At 49.1% G+C, this 11879-nt stretch overlaps 2 long non-coding RNA genes across 2 annotated transcripts; both read right to left on the bottom strand.

The window, feature by feature from the left end:
* Positions 1-1177: 1177 nt before the first annotated feature.
* Positions 1178-3991, bottom strand: LOC133069680 (uncharacterized). Its single transcript, XR_009695924.1, has 3 exons — positions 3875-3991; positions 2756-2932; positions 1178-1266 (listed from the first exon to the last, which is right to left on the bottom strand). It is a non-coding gene; the product is annotated as an uncharacterized LOC133069680 (long non-coding RNA).
* A 2949-nt stretch (positions 3992-6940) lies between these two features.
* On the bottom strand, positions 6941-11517 carry LOC133069415 (uncharacterized). Its single transcript, XR_009695851.1, has 3 exons — positions 9195-11517; positions 8213-8428; positions 6941-7140 (listed from the first exon to the last, which is right to left on the bottom strand). It is a non-coding gene; the product is annotated as an uncharacterized LOC133069415 (long non-coding RNA).
* Positions 11518-11879: the final 362 nt, after the last annotated feature.

Raw genomic sequence — 11879 nt, 5'->3', positions numbered from 1 at the left:
ATGTTGAATGGCCAAGAAACAACAGTATTGACTAAGAATTATGGGAACACAATAAATGTTACCAGGGCTGGCTCCATGAATGTGTGATCTGCCATCCCACTCTTTAAAGGTCCCACGCTTAAAGCTCCGCTGTCACAGTTTGAAATTCTTAATCATTTTTGAACAAGGAGATCGATGCTTTCGTTTAAATTACAAATTCATAGCTCATCCTAGTTGGGACTAAAAATACATACATGAGAAAGTGACTTTGGAACTGGATTTTGAAAGATAAAACACAATAGCAATTTTCCAGGCAGAGAGGGCTGCGTTGTGGGAAAAAGGAGGAAATTCCAGGCAGAAGGGTCAGCATAAGCAACAACTTAGTGATGTGAAAGGCTCAGTGAAAAGCTGAAACTACTAGCACCTCAAGTGGTTGGGATGGATAGTGCTGGTGGGAGTGACCCCAGCTGAGCTGGAAAGAGGGGCAGAGAAGGACCTGGAGTGGCAAGTCAGGAGGTTGGCACTCAATAAGTATTCCTTAAATGAATTAATAGATACAAGCCAGGTGAGCTGCAACCTTAGAGAAAAAGTATTTTTAAAACCTATATTATTCCAAATGATCCTTACAAAATAACTGCCCAATTTTCCACCTTATTCTTCTGCTCCAGAATAAGGCTAACTTTTCACTGTGTAATATTAGCATCTACTGATCCTTATCATCAGCGTGTTAGCAAGGTTAGCATTCCACCTCTGTGACTTCACGATCCAAGTATTTATGAATCAGAGAGATGTTTCTAAGAACATGTTTTCCAATTGTTTACTTTATAGCAATAGTAGTGTGCTTTAATTACAAAGATGACGTTTTTAAATCTAAATAGAACCAGTCTCAATTGTGTGGGAGTGCATTGCTTTGGTGATAAAGGAGAAACACAGACAGTGACTCAGGTAGAACACCGTTTCATTTTCATTTCGTGTTTCCTTTAGTTCTACATGTCAGGACATGTAGCAGAACCAAAGCAGAGGTGTGCTGTGGGGAACGTGAAAGTTAAAACTAAAGCTTTCTATGGAAGAATGAAAATACACGGTCCCCATTCTCCCAGCCTCTCCCCTTTTGAGGCCAAAATGAAAGGGGAAAAAGAGGTGTTGGCTTCCTTCCAACACATAGACAATGAGCTGGTAAAGGTCAGTATTTTGTTGCGTAATTCTTTTTTAAAAAGTGTGACGGAGACAACATTGGTTCTTCTGAATTGAGAATCCTTTTGAGTTTCCACACTGGCCTTATTTTACCTGAAATTAAATGTAAGAAGATAAATCAATGTTCAGGTATCTGCTAAGTGCCAAATGTGGCGCCTTTGTCTGCCTTGTTCTTTCTTGTCTTCCTAGCACCTTGAACAACACATGGTATGAAGCAGACATTTGAGAAATATTTGATGGATAAGTCAATAAATTTATTGCCCACAGTAATCTTATGTGGCTGTGGCAACTTTTCAGGTCAGAAAACGGAGGCCAAGACTATGAGCTGGAAATTGAGGGAAAGAGATAATCTGCCTGGGCAGGGGGTGTGTCCCAGGCTGGCAGAGATAACATGGGGCTTCCTTGATGACTAACTTTTATGCAGCCAGGCAGGTTCTGTAGAATCCTCGGTCAACAGAAAATAACATCAGGAGAAAAGGGGCTTTTAAAGTGTCACATCCCCATCGTGGTCATCATCATCATCATTGACTGTAGACATAGAGCTTAAGATCAGAGAATTGAAGAACTGTCAAAAAAATTCAAAATTTATACCACTATATTTATATAAGTGAGGTAAGAGACCTGCGTTCAGTCCCTGGGTGGGGAAGATCCCCTGGAGAAGGAAATGGCAACTCCCTCCAGTATTTTTGCCTGGAGAATCCCCTGGACAGAGGAGCCTGGTGGCTACATGTAGTCCATGGGGTCACAAAGAGTCAGCCAGGACTTAGAGGCTGAGCACAAGCACGTGCAAGTGAGGGACAGCCCTCCAAAGGGGATAAGTCCCACATTCATGAAGGAACTTCAACTTTGCAATGGAAAGAGGGGACTAACAGTGAGTTCACTTTCAGTACGCATAAGGGCATTATGGTTTGTGGATAATTTTTATTTCGGATGAACAACACACAACAGCGGGGTACCACCATCTCCTCGGTTCACCTGGCCTTCCATCCTGACCAGTTGCGGCTTTCCGACGCCTCCGCCTGCAGCCTCCTCTCCCACCCAGTCCCGCCCCCCAGTCCTGTACCAGCCGTTTTCCTACACAGCATTTGCCGTGTCTATCCACTGCCGAAAGACCCTGCGACCCACCTCTCCCCTTCTGTCCTGGGACACAATCCAAACTGATTATTACAACCTTCAAGGCCGGTCACACTGTTCCCCACCCACTGGCTCCCAATCCCCTTCCCCTCCATGCACATGCCTGCTCAACAGCTGCTTCACCATTCTCCAGACCTGCTATGGGTTTTCACAATTCTGTGTTTTCACTCATGGCACGCACATCTACTGTGTGCCAAGTCCGTGTCTGGAACAGTGCAAGGAGCTGGGGATGAACAGACAGATGAGCAGGGCACAGTCTCTGACTTCCTGGCACCCGCCGCCTCTGCCTCTGCTTCTCTCTATGCCTGGAATGCTGCCCTCCTCCCCTGCCCAGAAAATGCTCAGCTTCAACATCTGAGCTCAAAAGTCACTTTGTCCATCAGCCTTTGCCAGCTCTCCTGGGCAGAGCTTTCCTGCCCCACTTTAGCCCTTATGACATCAGCTTTACCTGTTGTCAAAGTCTGTCTGTCCATGAGCTGTGGGCATCTTCCAGGCAGGGCAGCAGTACCGGGTATCTGCAGCTCTCATCATACCATCCAGCACATCGTTAAGTACCCATTAAACGTCTGCTGAAATAAACAACTGCCACGTGCTGGATACTGTTTCAGGCATCTTCGTTTGCCACCTAAACAAGATTTTAGACTCCTCAAGGGCAAAGGATACTCTGGCATTGCCCTTGTAATCCCAAGATGTCTAAACATACTGCTGAGCACATGATCTGGCAATAGGACAGAATCTGAAGGATTGACTGGTAGGTATAAAACTCACCGGAGTGACTCACTCCACCCTCAGCCACTCCAGTTTCAAGTACAAGTTCATCATCAGATGATCTCAGTTCATCACATTTTGGGAAACGGAACAAAAGTCCGAAAAGCCCTACTCCGTTTACTCAGTCAATAGCCGGGCTTGTGTTTGTGGTTAAAGCAAATTATGGAATAATTGCAAATTTGGCAGACAGGATAGTATCACGAGGGCACAGGGATCTGGAATTTGTCACGTGGGAGACTTCTGAGACTTTAGGAGTACGGTAAGGTCAACACTAGAAGGTTCTAGGCATTCAACAAGACTTGGGTGGGTGAGGGGGAAGGTTTTTCAATAAGAGAGGCAAAGCTAAAGGAAAATGAGCACATTCTAAACCTCTCTAAGATTTGGGTGGTAGTGGAACTTAGCAGAAGTTCTGAAGGGAATTAGACCTGTGTTTGAGTCAAGTGCCTAAGATTCAACCTTTCTGAGCTTTGGTTTCCTCATCGATAAAGCTGAAATAATAATACCTGCCTCACGGGGTTATTACAAGGATGAAATAAGATACTGGATACTTTTTAAAGTGCTTACCATTGTGTCTGGCACGCAGCATGTGCCCAGTATATAGTAATTGCTAAATATGACCTAGCCTCCCATTGATTTTTTTATTTCTTTTAAAATCAGTCGGTAAGTCAACCTGACAGATGGCATTTTTCATCGGGTTCTAGACATTTCTGATGTATCAGGGTTCTTTATGATGTGGAGGCTTCACGAGTAAGGCAAGGGAAGGAAAACAGTCCCTGCCTCCCACCCATCTACCACTCACCTTTCAGCTCCAGGGACGTTGCACGTGGTCAGTCAGGATGCCCCCAAAAGGTTGCCCATCCCTCTCACAAGCAGCTGTTCTCTACCTTGACCCCATCTTAGCAAATGGAGCATCTCCTGGGGCAAAGGGCAAGCAGGGAGCTCAGAAGTCTTCTGTTAAGCTTCCTTTCGGTGTAAGAATTTATGATTCTGCACACTAAGAGAAATAATTCAGAGAAAGACAAATGTCATATGATATCACTTATATGTGGAATCTAAAATACGACATAAATGAACATGTCTATGGAACAGCAACAGACTCACAGACACAGAGAATGGACTTGTGGTTGCCAAGGGGGTAGGGGGTGGGGGAGGGAAGGATGAGGGATTTGGGATCAGCAGAGTCAAACTAACATATATAGGATGGATAAACAAGGTCCTACCATATGGTGGCTCAGGTGGTAAAAGAATCCGCCTGCATTGTGGGAGACCAGGGTTCGATCCCTGGGTTGGGAAGATCTCCTGGAGAAGGGAACGGCTCCCCACTCCAGTATTCTGGCCTGGAGAATTCCATGGATTGTAAAGTCCATGGGGTCGCAAAGAGTCGGACACAACTGAGGGACTTTCACTTTCACTTCACTGCATAGCACAGGGAACTACATTCAATATCCTGTGATAAACCATGATGGGAAAGAATATGAAAAAGAATAGACATAACTGGATCACAGCTGCACAGCAGATATTCACCCAGCACTGTAAATCAATATATTTCAATAAAATAAAAACAATTTATGGTTCGTACGAGAGCCACTTCTCTTCTGTGAGTCCAACATCCCACCACATCCAATCAGGGCACTGAACCTTGTCAGAGCTCCCCAAGTGTTCCTGTGAGCATTTGCTGAGAGGCAGTAGGTGTCATGGTCAAGCACCCCGACTTGGGAACCAGCCTAAGTTAAGTGGAAGTCTCTCAGTTGTGTCCGACTCTTTGCAACCCATGGACCATACAATCCACAGAATTCTCCATGCCAGGATACTGGAGTGGGTAGCCTTTCCCTTCTCCAGGGATCTTCCCAACCCAGGGATCAAACCCAGGTCTCCCACATTGCAGGCGGATTCTTTACCTGCTGAGCCACCAGGGAAGCCCACTTGGGGACCAGCCTACTTGAGCTCAAATCCTGCTCTAACCCTCACTAGCTGTGCAACCTCTGTCAATTATTTACCCTGTCTGTGCTTCAGTTTCCTCATCTGCAAAACGGAGATGTCCACAGTAATTACCTAATAGGGCTGTTATGAGGATGACAGTCATTAACTACTAATAAAGGGCTTAGTCCATAGTCCGGAACACTGTGAACACTACACAACAGCCTTTGCTCATATTACTTTATATTTAAAGGCACTTAAGAGAGGGATCTAATCCCCCCCCAGGGTCCTAGGAGTTTAACTTTTGATAGCCCATCCCAAGCCCAAAATGTATTTGATGTCTTCTTCCTTTCCTTAAAAATTCTTGTGCAACATATTTAAATTCAACGTACCCACATTTGTTTCATATAAAACAATATTTAAGGCACATATTAATTAAGACAGATGCCCTCCAGCAAGATGCCTTCTATCTACTGCCTGCTTCTGGTGCCCAACAGTGAAGCCATGACAAGCTCATGCCCGGTTTGATGGAAGCAGATGATTTCCAAGGTCTCTTTGGTGCTGGTGTTTTGTAGTTTGGAAAATCAGTGCCACCAGACTCCGGGAACCTGCTCCAGTGGCCGCCTACCTGGCATCACCCATGTCTCCCATGCTGCCGAGCTGGCAGAGAGACGCCAGTGCTGAGGTGCCATCTGCGCCACAGGGAGCAATTGCCCAGAAGGCACAGTTGCCCCAGCTGTTCTGCCCCTGTGCCACTCACACGTGCCACAGACCCGACTGTCTATTCTAAGGTGGATACACAGAAAATAGAGGAGGCTGGCAAAGAAGTGAGCCTGCGTGTGTCTCAGGTCATTTCAGTCGTGTCTGACTCTTTATAACCCTATGGACCATAGCCTGCCGGGCTCCTCTGTCCATGCGATTCTCCAGGCAAGAATACTGGAGTGGGTTGCCATGCCCTCCTCCACGGGATCCTCCCAACCCAGGGATTGAACCTGCGTCTCTTACGTCTCCTGCATTGGCAGCTGGGTTCTTTACCACAAGTACCACCTGGGAAGCCCAATGTAGTGAGTGGAAGGATTAAGGAGATGCTTCATGGGAAAAGTGCCTACAGGAGTTTTTTGTTTGGATGCTTAAGAACCAAGAAAAATGCATTGGTAATCACGATCATTCGGGATCCTTCCATCCTCCACTACGCCCCGTGTAGCACTTGAAGATAGAAATGAAGACCCTTCTCTAACTCCGTACAAGCAACCTGGACAATGATGGAATCTGATGCCTCTCCCCGTAATAAAGATTTAAATCTATTGCTAAATGTGTATAGCACTCTAGCAGCACTCTGCTAAAGGTAGGGGAATGGCTAAATAAATCATATCACCACCACCAGCCATTAAAAATTATGGTAACAAGATAGCAGTGACCTCTGGGAAGTAGAGAGAGGCAGGCATAATCAGGAATGGTGGCATGGGGGCTTCTAAGGACTTGATCTAGTGGGCTACTTCTTTACTCAAATGATAGGTCCTTGAAGTTTTACTATTAAAATGAGTATACATGCTCTATAATCATCTGTACGTGTGCTACATTTCACAATAAAATGAACAACACTTTTGAAAAGAAATAATTATGGTAATAAAGACCATATTCAATTTAGCCTAATAAGCAAAAGAGCAAATTTCTACATTGCTTGCAATCCCAATCACAATTCTGTTTTTAAAAATCATATGCATGAGAAAGACCAGAGGGAAACACACCAAAATGCTAATAATGCTGAGATGATGGGTAATCTTTTTCTATTGCTCATTTCCCAAATTTCCATAATTAAAAAAAAATTATACTAAATCCCCCAAAGGAATCTTTAAAAGTACTATTTTTAAAGTTATTTTCAAATGACTTTCACAGCTATCATCTCACTGCTTCTTTTGTAAAATATTTATTTATTCATTTTTGGCTGTGCTGGGTCTTCATTGCTGTGTGGGCTTTCCTCTAGTTGTGGCAAGAGGGGCTATTCTCTAGTTGAGGTGCAAGGGCTTCTCACTGCGGTGCCTTCTGTGATTGCGAAGCACAGGCTCTAGAGCATCCGGGCTTCAGCGGTTGCAGCACATGGGTTCAGCTGTCCCGCGGTATGTGGGATCTTCCCGGCCCAGGTGTCTCCTGCATTGGCAAGCGGATTCTTTACCACTGTGTCACCAGAGAAGCCCTATCTCACTGCTTCTTACAACAGTTTGGAGGGAGTCAATATTAAAGAGTCAATGAGTGTGTGTTAAGTCGCTTCAGTCATGTCCGACTCTGTACTACCCCATAGACTATAACCCATCAGGCTCCTCTGTCCATGTGATTCTCCAGGCAAGAATACTGGAGCGGGTTGCCATTTCCTCCTTCAGCTGATAATAAATATGAACTAAATTTTATAGACCGGAACATGGAAGAAGTGTTTATGGTTTGCACTAAGTCATGCCATTGGCTGGAGGGGAAACCTCGACTGGGTCCTGGGTCTCCCACGTCCTGATAATCCTCAGAGTTCGGGGACTCAGGTGTCCAGGGGCTCCAGGATCCCCACTCTTAGGTGCAAAAAGCTGCTACCTAGGCTTTGGTCCTGTGGTCCAAAGTGGGTGTCTATGGCACAGAAGACTACATACCAGAAGTTCCCCAAAGATGCAATCTCTGCCTTGGATGCTCCTCTCACAGTCCCTCCTAGCTAGCAAGGCACCAAGTTCGTGGGTAAAACTCCTTGGAAATACTCCTTGGAAATGTTAAGAGAGAGAAGGAGGAGGAAGAGGAGGAGAAAGGAAGGAAAATGTGTGGATGGAAAGCGGGGATTGCTCTCATTGTTTTCTTTGAAGCGTCCCAGCCCCGCTCCCCTGAAGATGGTCATTTCCTGGATGTAGCTCAGCTTCATCCACAATTCTGCCACTGACTAGGCAGACAGAAGGGCTTCCCTAGTAGCTCAACTGGTAAAGAATCTGCCTGCAAGGCAGGAGACCCCGGTTCAATTTCTGGGTCGGGAAGATCCCCTGGAGGAGGGCATGGCAACCCACTCTAGTACTCTTGCCTGCAGAGTCCCATGGACAGAGGAGCCTGGCAGGCGACAGCCCACGGGGCCGCAAAGACTCGGACATGACTGAAGCGATTGAGCGCACACATAGGGAGACAGAATGGGCTCTGGGAGAGACTCAGGGGTTTCCCCAGAACGCCTCCCTTGATTGGTAATTAATGATACCACTACCGAAGACTGGCTGTGTGTCCCATCCTCAGGGAATCCTTATGTGTTAGATGCCTTTATGAGCGCCGTTTTTCAGCTGACGAAACTTAGGCAGAGAGTGAAATGACTTATCCAAGACGACACGGCTGAAGATGTGCCACAAGACGATGGGCTGAATCCCGAATCAAAGCGCCACCTGCCACATTCCAGAGCCCACGATATGATGCCTCCTCGTGTTTCCTGAGGGAGAAGACTCTTATATTAGTAATTCCCCAGGCAAATCCACTTTATAGGAAGTGTGGGTTTTGGAAAGCAGAAGAGAGAAGAACAGAACTCCCTTCCTGAGGTGCAGAAGTGGTCTGGGCCAGGAGGAGAGGGCTCCGAGTGCTCTTTGCCTCGCCTTTCACTTGGCTCTCTAGAGCTGTGAGCAGATAAAATCTGGAGGTTTGAAGAAGAATAATGGAGGGTGGGGGAAGGAGTGGGAAGGGACTATTCCCTGGACTAAAGAAACTGCTAAAACCTTTAAATATCTCTTGAGCTTTTTTTCCCTCCTCTCTTTTGGCTCTCTGCAAATGTTTTGATGTTTAGATTTGGTTGCCACAGTGGGCTGTTTTTAGCTGCCTAGTTCCATCCCCTCCCCTTTTAACTTTTTCCCCTTCCTTTTGCACTTGCCCCAACATGAAGTTTCCAATTCTTATCTCACTCAGCAAAACATACTGGGGCTGGTTCTGAATGTGGATTCCCCAGGCGTTTTCTCCAGCGTAAAACCTCAGCAGTATTCAAGTCTCTGCTTAACCCTCTTTCATTTAGGATTAACCCCTGAAATAACTCTACCCAGGCTTCCTTCTCAGGGAGGGGACAGGCATTCTTTGCCTTGTGCAGAGAAGCCCTGGGGTCTGAGAATCCTCTCCTGCCCCTCCCCTAGATGATACACGGGTGGGTTCAAAGTCAGGGTAAACTGAGGACGCAAAGAACTCAGGTATCATCACCCCACTGGGGCACACACCCCGGGGCTGTCGCCTTCCCCGGCTCCTTCCCCGGTGTCTCTCTCCACCCAGGCAGGTTTCACAGTCCTCCTGGGGGCTGGGGGCAGGGAGGCGAGAGGCAGTCGTTTTTGTTTTCCTTGGATAAGAGCTTCATTCACCAGGGGGTGGACGGACTTCTCTGTCAAGATTCTTATCGCTTTTCGAGTTTCCGTGGGAGGGCGACGCTCAGACTTCTGCGAACAGCTGACAGCGTTTCTACCCAGGTGTGACTTGGGTATTCAGAACCAAGAATTATTAGAATGAAGCAGGTTTAGCGAGAGAAGCGGGAGGTACCATGGTAATAAAAATAAACCGACCTGGGGTTGTGGACTTTTCTTGCTTAATTACCCTTCTGTGGTATTGTGTTGCGGAGGCTGGTCTGGCTGTTTGTTTACCTACGCTCCAAGCTGAATTTCCTCCTAACGACAGGACATAAACCTCCACAAATCTGGCTTGGGTGTATTAATGGATTCCTAGTTTAAAATGTAAACTGGTTAAAGATTTCTGTAGGCATTTCACAAAGGGGAAAAAAACTGGTGGGGGGGAGGGGGCGGAGGGAGCGGGTAGCTTTCACGGTTCTCCCCCATCTCCTTGTTTCGCTTTATAAGGGTGGCGTTCACTCGAGGGCAGTGGACGAGCAGCTAGAAAAGATATGTAGAGGCGCTCAAATGGCTTTCATGCAAATTTGCAAACGCCCTTCCTCCTGCTCTCGCGGTGTTCTACGGGCTGTTAGGACACGCCCGGGGTTTACCTGGCCGCCCCGGGTCTACCTGCGGGTACGTGGGCAGGAGGGCGGGGTGTGGGGGCGTGGAGGTGGGGCCGGGAAGTCCGTTACCAGGGTGAAAAGTAAAGCAAAAACAACGGCCCCACGCTTCCCGCGCGACTTCGCTGGAAATTCGCTGAGGTCCTAGGCGGCATCCCCTAGGACCCTGCGTAGGACCTCCAGGCTACCCGACGGGCCGGGGGCGGGAGTGGGGTTGGGGTTGGGGGCCGACTTCCAAGGCCGCTCTCCGCGGGGTCCTGGGCCCCGAAGCTTGGGGGACGAGTGTGTGTCCCGATGAGGCTCTGGTTCTGGGGAGAGGAATCAGGGTGCTGGGGACTCAGCTTTACCTATAGCTCTGAGGGTATCTATCCCAAGCTGTAGGGCAATCGGAGAGGCTGGGGAGACGAGCCGAGCCCCCTAGGGTGCGGGGCTCTGCGTGTAAGGGAGGGAGACAGACACAGAGAGGCCCTTCCATCACGGCTGTTAACAGCCGAGTGGGGCGGGGCTGTGGGAGCGGTCTGTGCTCCTAGAGCCTTCGAGTTCCTACCCCAAATTGCCACACTCGGACCCTGGACCGTCTCTCTCTCTCTAAAGGCAGGTGCAATCAGGTACCCCTAAACCCCACGGGCGCGCAGATCTCCCTCTCCCGCAGGTACCAAACAGAACTGGCCACATTCGCGTCCACCCACATTCGTCCATGAGCAGTTGAGGTCGTCTCTGGTCCTAGACAGCTGGGGTCTGGGAATCAGAACTGGAAACTCGATTTTAAAATTCAGATCCAGTTCTGATGAAGACTCGGCTCGAGTCTGGGCCGCGAGACCCCGCCCTTCCCGCCCCCGCCCCCCGACTTTAGGGAGAAAAGGATTTCTGCTGCAGGGCCTAATTTGCGATGCGGTTAACGCGTCTCCAGCCCGGGCGGTTGGGTCCCCGCGCGATCCTCTCTGGGCTCAGGAAAACGCGCGAAAGCCGAAGGTGTATTTTCCCGCAACATTGCCAGAAAGCCGGGCGACCCCCGCATGGCCCGGCCCGAGTAGACCAAAGCACCTTCTCTTTACTTCTCTTCCTAGTCTTTAGGCTTCAGTCTTACTTTTTAGCCCTTCTCTGAGTTGACTCTGATTTTTCCAGGTCGTTCATCTCTTCACGGGCTTGTTCGTTTCACTCTCAATTTCAAACGCTTTCTGGCTGTTAAAAAAAAAAATTCCCTGCCGCTCGCCCTGGCCTCAGCGTCGGGTTCCCAAGCCGCCGGGAGGCGGTTCCGCGTGTGCGCCCATGTGGGGTGTCTGAGAGCCCCGGGCGTGGGCGCACCGTGCCCGCCGGTCGCTGACAAGTCGATCTTCTCACGGTCCCGGCCGCAGAGGTTACCCCCGGCGGGTAACGGTGTGGATTCACCGTAGGGTGCCTCTGAGCTCTTCTCCCACACTGGGGAAATGACACCTCTCTTCGTACCCCGTCCCCTACTTGAAAGGGAGGCTTTGACGGGGAAGCGGAAGGGGAGGGGGTGTACTTTCCCGAAGCTCCAGAAAATGACCACGCATTTTAGAGAAAGGTCGTTTCTAGCTTCCCAGTCTCACCTAGTCTGGGCAGCGTCCAGGACCCACCTCTCCAACCTCACCGCCCCCCCCCCCCACCCCCCCACCTCCCTAGCCTAGCGGAGGGAGAGATGCCAGCGCGGTGGAGTCATGCCGCTGGCTTGGGCACCATTGGCTCATGCCTGGAGTGCGCACATCTGGCGGCCAGCCCGGTCGGCTCCGCTCCTGATATGGAGCGAGAGGGCGGGCGGGTGCGTGCGTCCCAGGAGAACTCGTCGCGGCCGGCTCCTCCCAGAGCTTGCATCACCGGTCCCCCTTCTCCCCTCCTCCTCGTTGGCCCCTCCCCCCGCCCCCCGCTCTCCCCTCCCGCCCTC

Source organism: Dama dama, chromosome 14, assembly GCF_033118175.1.
Source record: "Dama dama isolate Ldn47 chromosome 14, ASM3311817v1, whole genome shotgun sequence".
Taxonomy (NCBI): Eukaryota; Metazoa; Chordata; class Mammalia; order Artiodactyla; family Cervidae; genus Dama; species Dama dama.
Note: the sequence above shows the minus strand (reverse complement) of the source record. Positions and strands in the feature narration are given on the sequence as shown.